This window comes from Lepidochelys kempii, chromosome 8 (assembly GCF_965140265.1).
Source record: "Lepidochelys kempii isolate rLepKem1 chromosome 8, rLepKem1.hap2, whole genome shotgun sequence".
Classification (NCBI taxonomy): domain Eukaryota; kingdom Metazoa; phylum Chordata; order Testudines; family Cheloniidae; genus Lepidochelys; species Lepidochelys kempii.
This window is the reverse complement of record NC_133263.1, coordinates 60,777,989-60,799,718: the sequence shown is the minus strand read 5'-3', so window position 1 is coordinate 60,799,718 and position 21,730 is coordinate 60,777,989. Positions and strand designations below refer to the sequence as shown.

Below are 21,730 nucleotides of genomic sequence, written 5' to 3'. Positions count from 1 at the left end.
TTGCTCCACTTAGACTTTTGAGATAGACTTATTTCAATTTTATATCTTCCAGCCCTATTTAGGGCATAATCAAAAGGGAGATTCAATTGTGCAGACCATCTGAAAGCACATGGTAAAATTAACTTGAAGGTCTATAAGTAAGATCCACCTGTAAAATATTGCATTCTTTGCAAGAAAAAAATTCTAATTGTACCAAGTATTCTGTTTATCGTATTTAGGCTGCTAATTTTGTTTAATGGTACTAGAAAAAGTAGCTTGCATGACTCAGAGAGAGTAGACTGTGTTATGTGGCTGCTTGTTCAAGGTAACCATCAGTGCCAGGTGCATATTAAATGTACATGAGTATGTTCATTAATTTTATTACCTCTGGCATAGATTAGATTAATTGAATTCTACCACATGTCGATTGTATTAAAGCAGATGAAGAAGGCTTTTTAAGTTACTCATGTGACTTGGAACAGTCATACAAATAACAGATTATAGCACCACCCGCTAGCACCATTATAGCTAAGGGTCTGTCATCATTCCTATAATACAACACCCTAACATACTCATAAAAATTCAGGGCTGAAATTTGGCAGATGAGGAATTATTTAATTTTTAACTGATATACTCTTTTTAAGGATATATGTATAACAGCGATAGCCGTTTTCTATACTATTTTTGAACACACTCAATGTATTTCATGAAAATTTAAATGTTGCATTTTTCTATAAAAGGCATCTCTCCCTTATAAATATACATGTTTTTTAGCTCACCAGTGAAATGCAGCTATCTTGAGTAACTGTTTAGCACTGCACCATAAACAGCAAAACACTACAGGATGATAGGATATGAAGGATGTTTTACCCAGTTGAAACTGCAGGGGGAATTTAGGTTGACAGAATGTACTTACTTGATTTGGAATTTAACCCGGGATACTAAGTTTAACCTACCTAATCTTACTAACAGCAGTTTGGGGCTGCTGTAAACTCCAACCTGCTGGTGTCCACCTGTAAAGGAATATCCACTAGCTGGGTACTGTCACAGAGCAGGGTGCTCTGGACCCATTTACCCCCTATCCCTTGCCCTAATTTATCCTCTGCCAGGAAGATGGTGGTTTAGGGTCCAACTATGCTAGTTTCATATCCATACAAGTTGAGGCAGTTTCCATTTATTTGTAGCATTTCAGTGGTGCAAAAGGAGCAGATTGGGCCAAAGGATGTAACCCAATATTGCTGGCTGTAAACTAAAAATAAATAATAATATTTAAAAGAAATTAAAATTCAGGAATGTTGGTTAATATTGAAACTCCATTATTAACTCATTCTGTGCAGTCAGATTGTAGGTTATGTGTCCTTGACCAGGGCTCCTCTGAACCATAGTTGATATTTCTTTCTATAATTTATTGAAGTAATGTTTAAAGTACAATAAGGTGATTTAAAGACAGTATTAAATCTGTCTTCAGTCAGAATTCCCTAGCACAAAATTTTGACAGAATGTATGTGCATGAATAATGTTTGACATGGATTCATACTTAATCATGAACTAATCTATGCCTTTTTAGGGATTACACCAATATAAATCCCTGTATTTTCCCCTTCCCCTGGCGCACACAGCTCAAGGCAATGTGAATTGGAAATGTACTGATATGTCTCACTAGAAAAGCTAAAGAGAACATAAAGGCACTTCAGAAACGGCGGCAACTCTTTATAGATAATTTCTATAATAAAATGATCCATTTTCTATACATTTAATGCTTTGGCTGCAGCAGGTGTTCTGAGTGCTGTAGTTTTCCTTGGCTTTTACCTTCTGTCATTAAGTTCTTATGGTTTTAATTCTATGCAGTTAATTATATTTAAAAAATGTAAATCAGACTAACTAATTTAGCAAATTAAGTATGTTATGCTGCGGCTGTCACCATGCCTCCTGTGTTTTCTTAATCATGTGTTCATAGCCTTAATATCTGATTATCGGTATTTTTACTGCTGCTATCAAGTGACTGTGTTTTCATATTAAAACAAAGTCAAGTTATTTAATATGTTATAGGCCAGACTGTGCAGTCCTTACTCAGGTAAATCCTATTAAAGCTAGACTAAGGTTTGCAGGATTTGAATCAAATATATAATAAAATAATAAAACATAATAAATGATTGATTAATTATTAAATTGTGTTCCGCACTGCTTTAGAAAAAGTGATGAACACCTGAGTGGCAGAAGTACTAAAGCCAGCAACTCTGAAAATCAGGTCTCCTCTTCTTGGGTGCCTCAATATAGATTTGCTGTTGATGTCTAACTTCAAGCAACCAGGTATGGAAATTATGGTCTGCCTAATCCACTTTGTATAAACTTCCTCTTATATGAAATTAGGATAATATTTAACTGTGCTGTAGAAGTGTTGTGAAGATTAATCAGGTGTAGAACATTTTGCAAGTGTTATTAATTATCTAAGAGTACATTATTAGTAATGGGCTAAATCCTGGGCAGTGTGAAGCAGCCATCACAACTCCAATGAAAATCAGTGGAAACTGTGGGCATTCAGCATCTCCTACAGTTTGCTTTGTTGTTAATTACTGAATGGAACTACTCGTGTGTGTGCGCGTATGTATTTAAAATCTTTGAATGGCAGCAACTGTACAGTGCTTTATGGAATTAATATTTACAGTGGACTCAGTTAAAAATGGACAATTAGGGGGGCTGTGGGTGCACAGCATCTCTGAAAATCACTCTTATCTCGTTCCCTAAAATTGACTTATGGGCCTAATATTTGGCAGCCAATTTCGAAAATTTTGCCATAAAACTGCTCAATGAACCAGTGCAACAGCCATGGTTATGACTTAATAGATATTATTTTCCCAGGCCTGTGCTCATTCCATAACGAAAACAAAAAAACCAAAACCCCTGAAATCAAATAAAGCTTCTTTTGGCCAGATTTTGACCCCCTTACTCACACTCGTGGACATTAAACATGTGGTCTCAAGTCAATCAGACCACTCACATAAGTGATTATCAAACATGAGTTTACCAATATCTGGATTTTGGTTATTATTACTGTAACCCTTCTGCCCGTCAGAGTTGGCAGCAACAAGGGCCGGGTTCAATATCTAGGGGATCCATTCCAATAACACAATGCAAACCGGCTCGAGCCCCCACCCAGTGACCTGGGACAAATATATACCACCCCACTGGGCGCCTCCAAGAGGCAATACTTCTCCTCTCGCAAGCACATAGTCTGAGTATAGCAAAAAGCCTTTTAATAACAGAGAGAAACAATGTGGCATTATGTTGGGGAAACACCACCAACAGGATTCATAACACAACCCATGAGCAAAAAAAAACCCACCCCAAGCAAATTGGGGCATGCCCCTTTCTCTTTGGTTCTTGGTTCAGCAACGCCAAATCATCCAAAGTCCCAAAAGTCCAATGACCCAAAAGTCTCTGTCCCTTGTCAGGGCAGCCCCAGAGTTCGAAAGTTTATCTGCGGCGCTTTACCTCCCAACCTGGGTGGAGATGGGACAGGGGTAAGTGGCACCTTACATGATCTGAAGCTGACCGCCCCATAGCTCCATAGCAGCGCTCCACTCCGCCAGCCGCCCCACGAACTCTTTCGCTCAGCTCCACTCCGTGTCCCACCAGCAGCTCCCGCCGTCCCATGAACTGCTCCACCAGCCGGTCCACAAACTGCTCCGCGTCCCACCAGCAGCTCCTGCCATCCTACGAACTGCTCCACCAGCCTGTCCACAAGGCACTCCAGCCATCCCGCCAACTGCTCCACAATATGTCTTCAGGCTCCCCCACTACTTAACACAACGCTCAGTGATTTCAGCTCTTAGGTGAATTCAGCTTGTAGTAGGGAAGCCTCAGTGCTGGTGCACTGTCAGCCCAAAGTGAGCTCAGCAGCCTGCAACTAGACTTCTAATGACATCAAAATTAGCTGATATTCCACAATGGAGAGAGGAGGAAGCGCAATTAGCATGTAAGGCCCTCATCGTGGGGCCCATGCCACCAAGTATTAATACTTGTCCCCAGCCTCTCTCCATTCACAGAGTTTTGGAACTCATGACCCCTGCCTAGCGAGTGCTACTTAGTTGATGGTGAGTCCCTCCATCATAACAAAAGGCCAAGTACAGTTCCAAGCACAGTTCCCATAATCAGGGTAATAACAATTTATTCTTCCTGCCCCAATAACAGAGACACTGGGGATCCCACAGCAGCCAAAGTGACCATTTGGGCAGCTATGGCCTCATTCTAGGCGGGGTGGGTGTGCCTATGCAAATGAGATTGGCCCCTGAAGTTCTTTTCCACAACTTGCCACACCTCACCACCAGATGTCAGGGTGGAGCTCATCCTGACACTGCTTACACTATCAAACATTACAAAATACCTCATTTATTATTTCAGGTTGCCATTTTTCCTACTCCAGACTTCTGTTGTCCATTTGACAACACCACATCAGTGCTTAGTTCACCCACCTGCACCCTTTCCACATCCATTTCTTGCCCTTCTCCCCCAGAGAAAGCCTCTCTCATTTGTTTCATTTTACTTTTTACACTGGGAATAGAGTGTAATTATTGTTTTGATTCAGTTGGTTTATCAAGAAGTAAGTGTAGGTGGAGAATACTGAACCTCATGTGAAGTGCTGCTTGGAGACATTGCTGAGAGGTGCAGGCAAAGAGTAGTTTCATAATCACTTCTTTCTTCTTTTTCCGGGAATGCCAAGCTAAGTCCCAGCGGCACATGGGGTAGCGAGGCAGCAGATGTACATAGCCTAAATACCATTCTTTTTTAAGATGATTACATTTTAAGATTAGACTGAAATTACATTACAGTATGTGTATGTTTGTTTTCTAAATAGTAGTTGCACAACTAGAGTTAGAAGAGAAAGTGAGAGCACCCTGAAAGAAAGCATACTTATTCTTTTGGTACTTGAACTGATTAATTCTGTGTTTAATTTGACCCAACAGCTGTTCGTGGGGCTGTGTACACATATTTTGTGATGTTTTTCAATGAGCAAAAATAGGTCAGCCCATTACATGCAGCTAAGATATTGCAACAGAACAACCCACGGTGTATAGCCATGATAAGTTACTGGCCATTCAGAAGACAGAATTTCCCAAAAGCAGGAAGAACTTTAGACTCTGAATGTAGGTCCTTTAGATGTCTATGATGTGCACTCACCACTACTTACATCTCTATTTCACATTGTTCATGGGCACAAATAACTGCAGGTGCATCTTTGTGCCTCCAGTTACCTGTGTCTGCAAAATTTTATGTGCAATAATAGAAGCTCAGTTAAAACTAGGCTCAACATTTTAGACTAAATATTTAGCTATTTTCTTTTTATTGATTAAAGTGAAAATCCAGACATAGAACTTTATATCATTCAGCAATACTTTGGCCCTGTCATCTATTTCACTGTGTGACTTATGGAACTTGAGTCTTCACCATTATACATGGAAAGAAGAGCTCCAGGTCTGGACTGCTAAATTTTATTCAAAGCCAATATAACTTTTTTCTTCACAAAAAGATGCATACAGGAAAGAAGAGGGTAGATGTGCACAATGAAGATAAGTCCTGAGTGTTATTTGATTTTTAAAATATTATTGTTATGCCAGCTGTGTATCTACTTTTTAAAACTCCACATGCTAATCTTTTGTGTTAACTGCAAATAAAGATTCTTGCAGAAGAAACTGTGATTCGGGGTTAGTATAAGGATTCAAGAGATCTTAAAAGCGTTAAAGGCCACATGATGGCCTATTAAAATGATGACGTCCAGTGGTTACTCTTTCTAATGTGAATTCTCAAGGCTGCAGCTCTTAATGCATTTCTTTAGATCTGTGGAAATGTACGTGTCTGAACAGATTCTTATTCACAGTATTCAGACAAGTGGGATCCTTGGTACATTGTCATGCAGTGTACTGTTTTGTTTCCAGTGGGAAATTAATAAATTAATTAGAGATTATGGAGGGGAATGTTTTATTAGCTAAATGCAAACTTCAAAAACTTGGCTGAAATCCTGCTTACCTTACTCAGTGGGACTATTCCCACAAGTAAAGGGAACAAGATCTGACACTGTGTCTCTGAGTATCACAATTCAGTCCCCGCTTCCCCTTAGCTCCAGGGCAGAAGTAAGCTGTGCTCGCCCTTTACCTTTTACAGTTTATATTCTGCTATATACTACCTTGGCTGCAGTTGCTGGTGCTTTGGAAGAGGGGGAATGGATCAAGAATCTGCCCATTCCCTATGTTTGCTTATCCAATGCAAGTAGTGATCAAGTAACAGTTGTGTCCTCTCCCCCATACTACTACCTGTGACACAAATAGTTCATGTACCAGAGTAAGGGAGCTCCTTATTCCCCTGTGCTGGAGGGGACCGGGGGATGGAGCAACAGATTCCATACCCTGTAGAGAGATTAGGTTTAACTGGGTTTATATGAGCAATGTAGCTAACCCTCTGCACTTCTGTTGTCCTCTTGAGTCCTATATGGGTGCAGACTAGGGTCTCACATTTCCATTGGGATTCTACCTACAGAGGGTATGATTAAGCCCCATGTGATATGCATTAGAAGACAAGTTTAAGCCAGAGAATCACTGAGTTATTTGTACAGTGGTTACTTTTTCAGATAATAAAAAGACAAAACTCAGTTTTCTCCTGTCAAAATTTTTGTCTTAGAGCATAAATTAGGAGCTCAGTTTTCCAATTTTAAGTTACCAGTTTGTACTTCCTCATGTGAAACACCCGGAATTAATAAGAATGCTCAGCTGCAGGCATGCACCCAGATAAAGCACACAATCCTAAGGAAGGCATTCTCTTCTCTTAATTGCAGGTGAGGAAAGTGATGTTGTAACATGCTAAAGAGCCATTCTTTCTAGAAAATATTTATGTGAGTGTTAGTGAGAGGAAAGTTCCTTACATGATTCCCTTCTCTTATATACCCGTGCAGTGGACAACAGAATCTGACCCTGTATAGGATAGACTATTCCAGGTGAGATGTATGCTTGTAAATTAAACCAAATGCATCCCTTATTGTAGGCACCTTGGGAAAATTCTTTGAATGTCCCAGTATGAAAGCACTCCCCAATATAACCCTCATTAAGCATCCATCTTCTCAGGACACTCATTTCCTAAATAATTAAGAAATCAACTCCTTCAAATAACTACTGGTACAGGATAAGGTTATAAAGTACTTTCTGAAAACACTGCAGTTTGTGAGGGTGTAACAAAGTAAAATAAGATGCCTGCCCTACTAGATGGATGATACAATTAAAATGGAAAAGTTAAATATACTGTACAAAATATGCACTTGAATGAAATATTTAATTTTTTTTTTGCTCTTACAAACAGTTTTTCCCCATTAAGTCACAGATGTGTAAATTACATCTAAAATAGCTGTAATAAAAAAGAGTGCTTAAAGGAATTCCAGCTCCTCTCTTCTGTTTCTGATATTCAAGCCTGAGCAAAAAATAAAGTACAATAAGGGACTGAGTGTTTCCTAAGAACCTAGCCTCATAGTAAGGGGTGGCATGCTGCTTTGCTGCCCCAACCACATGCTATGAAGAGAACTGATGCCAGGGATCCACAATCTTCTCCCTGCTCCCCTCTTGTTCCAAGGCATGAGTAAATTGCTGCTGGCCTAGAGCAGCAGAAAATTACTGCACCCATCACCCCACTTCAGCTCACCTAAACTGGTTCAAGGGCTCTACCCATTTCCGTAGTTCCTCCCACCCACTCACTTCCACTTTTGCAGGGAGGGAAGTAAGCAGGTGGGCAGCATCCATTAGTCTTGCTCACACAGACTTGAAGTCCAGGTAGCCCATGCAGGGAGCAAGGTGGAGGGTTTACACCTCATTTTGAGTCTTCCATGGGTTCACATTTGGGTCAGAATCTGGGCTTAATAAAAGCTTCTGCTATCCTCTACTTTGCTGCTATGCCTGTTTCTCTTGGGTATGGCAAGGTTTAAATTTGCTGGTGGCTCAGTGCCATGGCCTTTCAGCTTCTTGGTTTCATAGTACAGTATACACATGAGAAAAAGTTTGAATTTCAGCCCAATAGCTCACAGCAGCCAAGGAACTGATTTATCCTTCATCTCAACATTTTAGGTATCCATCTATTCCACTGAAATCCTTCCCTGGGCAAAACCAAAATGACTGCACAGGATAAAACCAACACTGGAATGAATGTCACATTGCTGTTTCCTGTGTCACTTACAGGAAATATGTCTTCAGCATTCTTCTACTTAGGTACTAAAAATTATTCATTTGTGATACAATTAAAGAATGATCAGACACAAAATATGAATTTGCCAAAAGCACCTGGACTATGTTTGCCAACAGCACTTCAGCATCATGTGCTTCCAAATTGCCCCAGCTTGTTTGAAGTGACACAAATGATTCTATGATTGATTAATCCCAATTTTATGTAGACTATCCTAACATGCAAATGTTCTATAACTAAACCTTATACACGTGTGTTGTCCACTGACTTCAATGAGACTACTCACATGAGTAAGGATTACATATGTCAGTGAGTTTTGTAGGGCCAGTCTCCTCATTAAGGGATATATTCAATCTTCAAACTTTCCCAGCAAAAATCCTGTTTATATGAATAATGTCTCTGTTTGTTCTCTGATGGCAGAATAGACCATGTGACTATTATATTATAGATAATGTGTACTTTCTTTCACTAGCTGTATTCTGTTTATTGTGATATTGTAGCAGCCTAATGATATACTTGTCATTCCTTAAAAATTTCACATTATTCATTTGATCATGGAAAAAAATGAAGATGCCTTTCTCCCCTGAAACATTAATGCCTGATGCGTTAACTTCTTCTTAATATAATCTTGTTTGCATATATAAAACTGAAGGGTTCAATGATATCCAGCTGTCAAATGCAATTCCCCACCCCTATCTAGTGAGTTATAACTTGCTCTTGGCTGTTAGGCACAGAATAGTACTGAAAATATTGGGCCACTGGAAAAAAACTATGAAGAAAAATGGTGATCATAAAACAAATATCTAAATTAAATAACTGCACAGTGACTGTACTTGCGAATGTCTCTTCTTTGGTGATTCAGAAGCATTGATCTGAGCACTACAAAGTATCTCCCTCCTTGAATGTTAGCAAATCTCTAATTAAATTAATTCTCAGCTTCCTTGTAGTATTAGTTTGGAAGGCTTGGTTGGTTGGTTTTGATTTGTAAAGCGACCTTCTTCACTTGGCAGATTTCCTTCCACTCTAACAGAACATCCAGCTTCCAATGTGGATTGCTTTTACCCTGCTGTTCTGTACAACACAATGGCAGGGGCAGAGCCAAGACGCTCAAAAGTTCTGGAATACTGGAAACTACAGCTAAAGTTCTTAGAGTTTTAGTAAAACTGTTACTAGGTACAGAGATTGAAATAAAGTTTATTCTAAAATGATGCACAGTACCAGCCTGTCTGCTTACAGTGGAAGGGATGGTGATTTTCTTTTAATCAAATTCCATTAATTCAAATTCAGAGTTTGCAGAATTGTTCATAAAATAGTACTTTGTGTTAGGTTATATAGAAAACCTTTATTTGAAGATCTCAAATCGCATTATACACATTAATTAATTAGATGATCAGCTCTTTTGGGCTGGGATTGTGTCTTCCTATCTGTCTGTACAGTGCCTGGTAAATGGGGAATTTATCTTAACAAAGAATAATACATTATATTGCACAACCCTCACACTCTTGTGTGGTAGGCGAGCATTATTATGACATTTTATTAGAGGGAAAACTGATACTCAAAGCTAAGAGAGTTGCAGCTGGCCACAGAGCCAACTAGTGGCTGAGCCGGACACAAGATGTAGGAGTCCTAATTCCCAGTCTCCTGCTCTAATCACTAAATAACTGCCTCCCAAAATAATGGTGTTGCTTTCTGTAAAATTGGGCATACTCCATCTCCAACTGTTTTTGGTGAATGAAAATGTTGTAGGTTTACCATGCATTTAATAAGATGGTACACAGCAAACTTTTATTTTTTTTCTCTCCTCATTTTTGTGAAACTGGTGAAAAGAAAAATCATGGTGTGTCCGTGAGATTTTTCAACAGGTGTATTAGTGACAAATGTGAATTTGATGCATAGGAAAAAAAATTTACTCCTTTGCAGCTTCAGGACACAGAAGACATATCAAAATGAAGGTAAATATGATAAATGAGAATAAAGACAAAGGCGCCAATCCAACTCCTACTGAAGCCAATGGAAACAGTTTCATTGGCTGCAATGGGAACTGAATCAGCCCCAAAGTAATTTGAATTCCTGGGTGTGGCACTTTAATTCTATTAGATATTTGAATGTAGTTTGAGAATCGGACGTTAATGTAAGATTAGTTCCATGTGCTCCCCTCCATTACACAATTTGAATGGAAGCAAATGGACAGAAGTCATGTGGGCAAAGGCCTGGAAGACTAGGCAAAGAGAAAATACATCGGTGTATCATATGACCCTTTCAGAAATAGTGAGTGAACAAAGCTGAGATTTGAGAAGGGATGGGGAGGGGAATCAGGAAACACCTTCCATTTTATAAATTAGCATAAATTACACCATCTCCCCTACAGAAGTTAATGCTGCTCTGAGATGTATTAACTCTCCCTAGGCAACCTCTGATCCCACCTATCAGCAATGGAGTAACTTGGAAAATACACTGAATAAATGGCAAAATTCACTGAATAAATCATTCACCATGAAGACTTTGCCCAACTTTAATTATCATTTTATTTGTCACCCAGAAATATGTTGGGTGCTTTACAGGGGGCAGGAAAGACACAGTCCTTCCCTGAAGAGCTAACAATCTAGTGCCCAGCCAGCTCCAGTTAAACACCTCACAAGATCCCCATTTTCTTCAGCTGAAGTTGGATCAGCCCTAAATACAGACCTGACATTAGTTAGGAAATAGAAGTTGGGATTATGTGGTTACTCATCTGACGCCTGTGCCTTTTGAGATGAGTGGAGCTGGAATAATCCCTTCTAGCATGCACTTACCTTGATGGGTCTGTTATTTATTTTATTTTATTGTTTAAACTCTCTTTGTGCAAACAACATGGATGAATTGCATTTATAGGAGGGATTTGAAGTAGGAGAGGGTGGTAGCTTAGCAAACAGGTTTGGGGGCCCTAATTATCTCTGTCGAGGTAACACCAATATGTTGTTGCATATCACTGTTTAAAAGCTGCAACTTCACAAACGCAAGGCTCCCTAATAGCTTACTGGCTCCCTTTCCTAACTCCAGCCATTTACCCCCTTTGTATAGTTTAAACAACAATAAATGCATCTACACTACATTGACACAGCAATTCAAAACTCTATGACCTTGGAATAAATTGCCTCAGATGAGGCACAGGTACTTTGTAAGAAAATTGTCTTTGCCTGCAACAAAAGTGACTGTTGTATTAATTTTACGTAGTAGCTTTTGTATGAATGACTGTGCTATAACCACAACGGATGGCTATACTTAAGGGTTTAAAATTGAAATATTAACCCCATTAATATAAAAGGGTCACAGGAGGTGAATCAATACACTCACCTTTGACATTTGTTTTTTTGTTTTATTGTTGGGCGCGTTTTCTCTTGTGATTTGTTTTTACTTTGATGAGCAATGAAGCAGTGGTATTAGAGCCACACTATTTATTTCACTCCTCGGCAAGGTATAGGTAGCCATCGCATTTCATACTTTGGATGCATCTCTGTTCTCACCAGGGGGAAATTACTACTAGAACAGAGAGAGTAATTCAATCTCCAGGCTTCACAAGATTACATAGGAATTTTAGCCTTCATTTGGATTTATGTGGGTGCATTAACATGTATCTTTGGCAGTCCTGCACCATCTTTTCTAATATCCATTATGGTATTATCAACACAACTGTCAAGTAACTTTGGTATAAAGCAAGTCTCACATGTCTGAGATATTCATAGAATCATAGAATATCAGAGTTGGAAGGGACCTCAGGAGGTCATCTAGTCCAACCCCCTGCTCAAAGCAGGGCCAATCCCCAAATTCAATATTCTTTGTCTGTCATTTGGGGTCAGAAACCATCAGCCTCTTCACCAACAGTGCAACCCATTTTCTGAGATGTAAAATGCTATCCCTATCAATGGTATAGTAGTCTTTGAAAGAGAAAATTAATCATCTGAAATTAAATCTCACAGAAAAAGTATGCCACCACAATAAAGATGCAGGAGTCAAGTACAGATGCCAAACTGGCTTGGCATTTCAAGAGAAATACTTTCTTCCACTCTCAATTAATCTCTTTTTCTGTACTGAAACAATATGAGATCAGCACAATTATGATAACAAATATGCGCAGAGCTGTTGATGCCCAACAAGCAGAAATACAAAGTTTGGACTGGAATGACTGATATGTTGTTGGTAAAGCAGTAACAGACCCAAGCCCTTTCCCAAATCTTGATCTGGATTGGAACCAAATCTCGATGTGATTTAGAAGTGTTTGGATAATTCTATTTATGTTTTCAGTTTTGTATGCTTGTGCAGATCCATTTGGAAAATTGAGACGTACCCCAATGTCACTGGAGTATTCTCACAATATTTATGACCAGATCAGATGCAGCAAGCGCTAGAAATTTTGTATGGAACCCTGAGTCCTTAAGACTGACAAGTAAATTTTCCACTCCAAGGCAAAGGGTTCTGATAATTTGCATATAGTTTAGGCACGCCTCCATACTACATGGGTTCCCTACGTGGAAAGGACCTCTGAAACTATTGTAGTTCCTCCATCGCCAGTGCTGACATGAAGAAATACTTGGAAAAGAGCTCAAAGAAACCAAGCAAGCCACAAGGTATTAGTGCTTATGGTTTCTACATAAGGCCTGTCTGTATGTGTGAGTGAGGTGGAAAGGGGACTTCTCCTTTCTTTTGTGCACCTTGTACAAGTGCCAGTTGCAGGTCTCAAGTGGAGTAACTGCTCTCTCTCTGCATGTCCTCACCCAAAAAGAGTGGAAAAAGAGCAGCACCATGGTCCCACCCCTTCTGTGCTGTCCTGAAAGAAATGGGCCTGGTGTAACAGGAGAATATGCTACACCATCCAAGGGAGATTAGGGAGGCCTTGTCCTTCCCTGAGGCACAGTTCCTCTTAAGCTACCCCAGGGAGCCCTATGCAAAGCAGTACCTAAATGGCACAATTTGGCCTCTAATGCACGTGTCCATTTTTGTATGTGCCCAATACATAGGAAACACTATATCAGCACCAGGATTCCTTTGCTGAGTTTTCAGTAGCAGAAGAATCAAGGTTTTCCTTTGTTGCCTTTCAGAGGCATCATCTAGCAATGCGAGCGGATCTGATTTAACAATATGAAGGGGAATGTCTGGAGTATCTGGTTGATACTAGTAGCAAGTCCTTTATTTTAGTAAATACAAGAGCTGCCTGATGACTGCTTTCTACTGGGATTAAAGAGAGAGCCGGTGGAATATAGGAAATGTTGTTATGCAGGATGAGATGAATGACCCATTTAATTAAGTATCCTGTTTCAGAAAGGGTACAATACTGAAAAATACATAAAAAAGAACAGTGAGTTCCACAGGTTCAGAATATACAGCATATTGAGTGCCCTCTCTGTACCATTGATTGTCTTAATCATCTCTTCTGACTTGTCTTCCTCTTAATCTCTCCATGTATGAAGCCGCCCACTTAATGCACTAGGTTCTGTGCTGCACCTCTCCTCTCAGGAGGCACAGCACCAAAAGTGTAGCCAGGGAGGAGTGGGAAGGGAGAGTTGGCTTTTTGAGTCTCCTACCCTGCTCCAATTTATGGTAGCCTTCCCATGGCTGCCTTGGGGCAGCTCTCCAGTCCAGAACAGCTGTCACTCTTTGCATTGTGGCCAGTTCCCAGCACACCCCAACCTATCATACACCTATACTGGTAGCTGAGAAGGGGAGTAATGTAGGATTGTATGTGTACACTGCCCTTATACTGCTCCTATAGCTGGAGAATTCTCTCCATTGCTGTTGTGATTATTTTATGGCATATCCCTGCTGCCAGAGTGGCAATAAGGGATGGAGTGGGAACCAAAGTCTGGCTCTGTGTATCTCATAATAATTCTTGTCCTACTCTAGATCATTATTTTTTCTAATTGTTTTTTTTTTAACAGAAAGCAGCATTAAAGGTGAGGACATGCCATTGATTTATGCTACAGACTTATGGTATTTTCCATATTATTTCTTTTTTCTTCTTAACACAACATCTCACTTGCCTTTTCGCCCACTGCTGTACACTGAGAAAGCATCTTTATTAAGTTCTCATACAGTTTCACCTATTTCTTTTTCTTGACAGGTTGCAAATAGTTAGAACATGTTCCATCCCAGTAGTTTAAACGGCACCTTTCAGTATATTTCTTTATGCCCATTACCTTGTGCTGTCCATGCTTCTTGCAATTGTGTGTTCATTTTTAGGTGGCTTTTTAAAAATTGAACACTTAGCTAAGAGGAGAAAATGGTGGACTGATAAAAGCAAAAAAAATAGATGTAATCTTTACCTAGTCCTGCAGGAATGCTACAAGTCAGTTATTTCTGTTGGCATTATCTCTATTATGTCGGTAATAAACACTCCTGTTCTTCGGGGATCTCATATAGAATCCCTGTTGTTCCTCAGCTATATAAATGACTTTTCAAATTCCTGATAGCCTGTCAAAGTATTCATGCACAGAAATGATGCATTAATCTCTCTTTTCCTAATCCCAATGTAAGAAGTCTTAATTGAGATCAGAATGGTAGTTGGCTAATGGTAGTTGGAAAAATGACTTGGCATTTCAACAATCACTTATCAAGGAAATTGAAAAAATTGTATTCGTGTTTTTCTTTTCTGGCAGCAAACCTCCCAATAGCTTTTGTCTTAAAGTTCTTTAGGTTGCTGCAATAGAACTGGAGTTTTATCCTTCGAACATCTTTGGCTTCACATCAGACAGCTGCTCTGCTCATAATCAAGTTTCATGTCTGGAAGACAGAGTAGCCTAAACCCCTTGGAAAATCTCTGTCCTTAAGTTGTCCTACATCAAGTGAAAGCGGTGTATAATATTCTTTGGTTCAGTGTAGTGCTAAACACAGTAGGTTCACTTACTTCATTGGAAAAAAATAATATATATGTAGCCTTAATATAATGTAGGGCTTTTCACTTTGCCACATTAAAGCACTGAATTCACTGGATGTGTTGGGTTACATAGATAGACTGTATATTGTATCTGGACAAGGAATGAAAATACAGACTCCCAGTACATAAGGAATTAGAATTAAAAACAAACAGATAGATACTGGCTCAAGAGGCTGTTTATGGAACCTTTTCCCTAGATGTCACTTGTTCAAATCTTAGGGTTCTACTGCAACTGTGAACCACAGCCCTGTTGTGGGCAGTGTGGAACTGTGATGCCTCAGTAAGCAAACCAGTACATTATACATTGTGTCCTGGAGTACCCAGGCCAAAGATGCGTACCCCAACTGCTGCATTCCTTCAAGGTGTGTGGAGACATGTGCCTCTCTGTGGCTGGCCATCTCCATTGATTGGTGTAGAGGTAGGTTGTGGGGTGGGGGGAGGCACGTGGGGGGATAGGGCACGTTCTTGCCTCCTACCTGCCTTCCTTTGCCCTAATTCCAGTGGCTAGCATCTGAAGGGATGCTAACAATGTTCAGTCCCTATCTTCAACAGAAAGCAAGGCCCTTGTTCTGAACTGTGCGACAAGGAGGAAGACTTCTGGTATGCTTCTACAGGGGCCAGCCACAATCCAGCCTTTAGCAAGGCTGGTAATGCCATCCCCCTGGACTTTCATTGGCCTATATCAAATGAGTTCATGCAGTCAGACCAGTTCTCAATGGACAGACATTCACACCATCTTTGTCACTGTTTGCAATCCCAGCAGAAGCCAAAGACTGACCTATAGTGGTGGGCCTTTCAGAAGGTTTATGCTGGGAATCTTACAATGCTCTTGTTCTGTGGATTAAAGCTGGATTACCTCAGCATCAGAAGTACATTTAAAAGGGTATTATTTAATGACACATTTAAATAATATTAAATTAAGAATGTACATTAATACATTAGAATATTCACTGCCTTTTTTGTATTTTTAATAGATTAATAGATTAAACTCTGTATCAGTAAATTACAATGTGGAATTCTCTTGAATAGCGCAAATGCTCCCTGAGCTTCACCCAGGAACTAAACACATTTTTGTATACGGAATGAACTGTAGAAAATGCTCACTCTCTTAAAAGAACAATACAAATCTACTGCTTCCAATGAAAAAGAATGTACACAATCATAACTGCTGCAAAGTAAAAGGGAGTGAATTATTAAATACTGTAGTGCTGACATTCAGGGGCAAAATAATGTAATATTTGTACACCTTCAGGCCTGATGATCTAAAGGGGCTGTATTCATCAGGGTGAATGATAAACCAAGAGCTCATCTGGGAGGCTGGGAAGGAAATGTCAAAGAGTTCATTGGCGATGATGAGAACATGGGAAGAAGAATCAGTCTGAAGGAGTGTGTTTGGGAAAGAAGATCAAGGTATCCTGCTGTGGGCTTGTGTGTGGAGGAAAGATGGAGTGGGGGACAGCACTATATTTTAGGACAAAGCAGGATTCACACATTTGGTAGATCCAATATTATTTCAGCCCCTGCTGACATTAAAATGAGAGAGGCTACAGGGAAGGGGTCGTCCTCCTGCACCCCCTCAGAGTCCCTGTTTGGGCGCCACTTCTGTTGCCTTATCTGTTGCTTGCCTATTGATTATATTGGTTATATTGAATACTTAAAGATTCTCAATTAACAAATTGATTAAACTTCAAAGGTTCAATATATTCTAGTCCCAGAATCAAGCTGTTTGATTGGGAACATTGACATGCACAGCTGCAACATTCACACTTAGGAAAAAGTTAAATTTTCAATAATTCTATTAACACTGTTTGTAAAAACACAAATGTTCTGATCCAAACAAGAATGTAGCAGTAGTGCAGTATTAGTTTGATGTCCCATGTCATATCATAGACATACTCACACAGTTCTTGTGGAGACCTAGCGGTGGGAAGGCAGGTTGTTGTCCACAGGGGTCCTATCCTGGCTCTGGCATGCCAAGCAAATCCAGTGATTTAAGTCTAATCGGCCTAGATCTTGGTTGGGCCTATTATAAGGTCTCATGGCAACTATGAATATTCATAAGAGTGTTCTGCCTCCATTGACCATAATTAACTTCCTCACCCCAATAATGTTGGGTGCACTTATCCTATAGTTTAGTATAATTGTCCCAAACTTATTAATATATACAATAGTTGCTTACTGTGGTAATCTTGCATTTATAAATCTGGTGATGTTCCTGTTCCAAAATACCCAAAACTGGTAACAACTGACATCTTGCAACCTGTCAGCATTTTGTGCATGAGCTCAGCAACGTTGAATATTACAAAATAAGCAAAATAATATCTTATGCCACCTTGTAACCTAGGGTCACTGCTGGTCAACTTATTTATGCTAAGACTCATAGGCATGACTGCCTTATTCTAACTGCTTAAGCTCATATTTTGTAGGTTTGTGTCTGTAGGTTCCTTGCATTACTGCTGAATATGATAGCTCATTTTAAGTTAACTTAAAATCTGCAATGTAGCTCATAGGCTACAGAATGTATTACCTATACAGCTCACAAGACCACTAGAGAGAAGTTAGCAAGCACTGAAAAGATCATTAGTTTGCTCATAGCAACAGCCAACAGATTGTCAGTGATCGACATGCAGACAAGAGTGAGCATGAAAATAAAGAAGAGAATAAGACTAGCTAGATAATATCAGAGTCTGAGCCAAATTATGGAAGACAGGCTTCAGTCCACAGTCAGGAACAGTGAACAATAGAAGAAACAGGTAAATATTTAAAAGGCCAAAGACTTATTTTCAGTGTTTTCCTTTGGTGTTCAAGCAAGGCTGATTTTATTTTCCACAAGAAACTACAGAAGTTACATTGGTGCACAAAAGAAAAGGCTGCTCTATAGCAGTGATCTTCAGAATGAAAGGCATTGAAAAGGATACCGATCCAATCAAAGGAGGCAATTTCAGCTTCTGTTACAGCACGTGATGCCCTTTTCTATTCTGCTAATCAGGAGAATGGGGGACAAAAATAAAATTAATTACAGGGGCATTTGCAGTCCTCTCCACACTCTAGAGTGATTTTTCTTCTAACTCTTCAGCTGAGAAGCCATCCAATGTGCTCAGGGGATCTAATTATACTAAGAAGCTGGCCTTCCTGGTGGGCTCTAATAAGTAACAGTTTGTTCCAGAACTTTACCAGTGCGAGTCAAAGGCCTGCAACTGTGTGGGACTAATGCTAGGGGCATATAATGCATAGTTTAGTAATATAATTGTGCTTGACACACCATTACCAGTGGTGCCGCTGAAATCATAGCAGCAGCTACAGTATATGAAGTAATAGTTACATTAATGTCAATCTGTAGGGGTCAGAGAGTTAATTAAGGGACTAAAGGGATAATGATCCTACCTACCACAAACACATTTATTATGTAACTTATGTATGTAGGAGCTCTATGGTGGAATTTGTGTGAACCATTTGCTTATTGTGCTACCATGGCTGGTAGGAGGGTATTTTATTTAAGCCTGTAGAAGTTGCTATAAAAGTCCTCTTAAAAACAATACTGAATCAAAAGAAACTGCATAGCATCATTTTGAGGAGAAGTTAGCAAAATGGAAAGCATGAGAATGACATCAAAGTATATTAATCATGTTACAGTTCTACCCAACACTAGAATGGCAGAATGATTCTTCTGCAAGGGTCTTACAAAGCTGTCCTTATGAAAAAGTTGCAGGTGGAAGTAAGTAATGGAAGTGGACAGTGTGGAAGTGAATGGGAGTTTTCCCTGAGCATGGAGTAAGTAAGCAGTAAATACTGATTAAAGCCCAGAGCATAAATTGAGGGTTCTGTCCTACGCACAGGGGGAAGAGAAGCCCTGTTTTGGAAGAGACTACATAAGCAATGCATAGCTACTCAACCACTGTACCCTATTGTAGCCTTTTAACATTTAAATAGAACTTAGTGATCATGTATGAAACTGCCATGGGTTCAGCTCCTGTTGCTATGGGTTCAAGCTCAACAGAGTGAAAATCACCTCTGGTACTTTTTCCAAATGTGGAGACTCCAGAACACACAAAGACCAATGATAGTGACCACAGACACAATCACAGGTACAAAGTCTTATTTGTACTACAAGTTTTTTTTCAGCAATAAATAAAGTTACAATTTCCCAATTAGATATAAATCCTATGGAAACCTATGCAATGACTAAGACTGTAGTCATATTCACATCCTCAAAGATATTCTAGGGTCTAATGAATCCCTTAAAAGGTAGACATGGATAAAGGGGTGATTCCTGCTGAGGTTTCCCTTGGTGTCTTTCCACTTTTACACAACCAGGAACCTCTTTTATATTGTTGTTCTGACCACCTCCAACACCTTCTGCATATCTGAGAGGGTATGCCTGGCTCTCTGGGTTTCAAACATTGCCTTTCATGTTAGGAGGCTATCCCTGTGAGTGACGGGCACTCCCAGTGTGTCTGTTGCCTTGGGAGTCACAAGTCCCCCAAAAGGGTAATTTTGCCTGGCATTCAAATTGAGAGCCAGAAAGAACGAGGAGATTAAACTGTGTGTCCTCATCATGAAGAGCTCCCTCCATCTGACTTCTGATCCAGGCCAGGGGATTCCCCTCATACATTAGTCTCTAAACAAATTGAGAACCTGAACCACTTTGGCACAACACTCCCTAGACCATCTAAGGGGAAAACTCAAGAATCCTCTCAAAAAGATTCTAGTAAATAGCACTCAGGTTCCCCAGGGAGGGAATCTACCTCAAAGAAATCTCTGTCGCTAATCGAGGTAAATACATTTGCTAGTTCCCAACCTGGTACCCATGAGATTGGAGGTTCCTCAAGTACTGAGCACTGCGATTACAACTAAACCCAAAGAATCTAAGGGTTCTGGCTCCAGAAGATCATGGATACCATCAAGGGATATAGGAGACAAGGAAAAAAGGACTTCCTCTTCTAAGTCAGAACTGGTAGAATCAGCCAGGCTCTTAGTACCTATATTTCTGGTACTACAGAAGACAAGACTGTCATCTAGCAGACACTCCTCAGAACACAAAGCCTGCAGTACCATCTGGTCTCTCTGCTACAATCACTTCAGCTCAGGCTGCTGCCTTTGTACTGACCACCATTTTGGTACCAGAGGAGTTTAGATTTTCTTGAGACCTCATGGTGACAAAGATGCCTGACTCCCCTTACTTCAATACCAATCCATTCTTGGTATCAAGGACCTGTAGGTCTCCAGATAGTCACCCGGCACCAATGAAGTCACCACATTTTTCTGCTGGTGCTCCATCCCTACAAAGTGATGTTACAAATGATGATGGTGATGTGGATTTCTTATTGATTTCTCCAATTTTGGTTCAGGGCTCCCCTTGTCACTAGAGACAGGGAACATATTCAAGAAAGACCCTCAAACTCCATCCTGGTGACACAAGCACTCTTGGATGCCCCCACATGTACCACACAGGCCCCCTCAATATCTACACTGGGATCCATGGGTGGCATTTCACCATCAATTCTCTAGGACCCCCAACATCAAGCATCGCCATCTAGGGGGAAAACTCAAGAATCCTCTCAAAAAGATTCTAGGAAACAGTACTCAGGTTCCCCAGGTAGGGAATCTACCTCAAAGAAATCTCTGTCGCTAGTCAAGACAATATGAGTAGAGACCCACCACTATACCCACATCAGACTTGAATATTTGTTTCATGATGATGAGACAGCTGCATATAGTTGCTTCATGAAGTGCAGCAGTTGCTGCAAAGGTCATCTGAGAACATAGTGTGGTTATGTTCTGTGACTGTGGTCTTCCGAAGTCCATCCAAAGGGGCATCAGTTTGCTTGGAAAAAACACAAAGACAAGTTGAGCCTTCAGGGCCTTTTACAAGCATCTGTCTTTTTAGCCAAAGAAGGTCACATTTTCCTCTTACTTATAATGGTGCAATCCCACTGAAGTCAATGGGATGGCACCTATAGATGAAAGGAGAATTTAGTCCAGATACTTTTCAGTTATTTTCACTCTGATTGTAGCTAAAACTGTTTGCATGTAATACTGAATAAAAAAGTGTATTGGCGTAAAGGGTGGAGAGAGAGAGAGAGAGAGAGAGAGATTTGGTGGGTAGTTTTCTGCTGGGATGGCATTTTAAGTCAATCACGTCGTTAATCAGGGATTAGATGATACTCTGCACCTATGAAGGGCTAAGCCACATCCCCATTTCCATTTAAAATAAATCAATGTGTTTATCAGAGTGGGAGTTCATTTTTTGGGAGGAAAAGGAGGGCAAACGTATCTTTTTTTCAGACTTGTGATCTAAAATATGCTGTACAGTATTGACACAGCAAGAACTTCCAAGCAGGCTCAACAAGGGAATGGACATATTTCAAAGAAGCATCCACTAACTTTAATTAAGCTCTCCTCAGGCCCATAACTGTGGAAAGCTTTTTACTTTTATTTTTTTACCAAACAGTGGGGGGTTTTTTAAACAAACTCAAAAATTTCAACTTAAGCTACTAAGTGGAAATAAGAAAGTCATCATAAGGAACTGAAGCAAACTTTCATTCTTAATGCAAATCATCATACTAGTCAGCACTCAATCTCTTTGGTAAAAGGTTGCCTGCCAAGACCTGACTTCAGAGTTTTATAATT

General features: G+C 40.0%; 1 long non-coding RNA gene across 4 annotated transcripts in view; it reads left to right on the top strand.

Moving 5' to 3' along the window:
* Positions 1-21,730, top strand: part of LOC140915982 (uncharacterized) — a 180,597-nt gene that overhangs the window by 145,397 nt on the left and 13,470 nt on the right. For 3 of the 4 annotated variants that reach the window (XR_012160339.1, XR_012160337.1, XR_012160338.1), the window contains one exon: positions 2,170-2,289. This is a non-coding gene — a long non-coding RNA (uncharacterized lncRNA). Of the gene's footprint in view, positions 1-2,169; positions 2,290-8,078; positions 8,189-21,730 lie in introns of those variants that run through there. The other variant, XR_012160340.1, reaches the window with a different exon arrangement.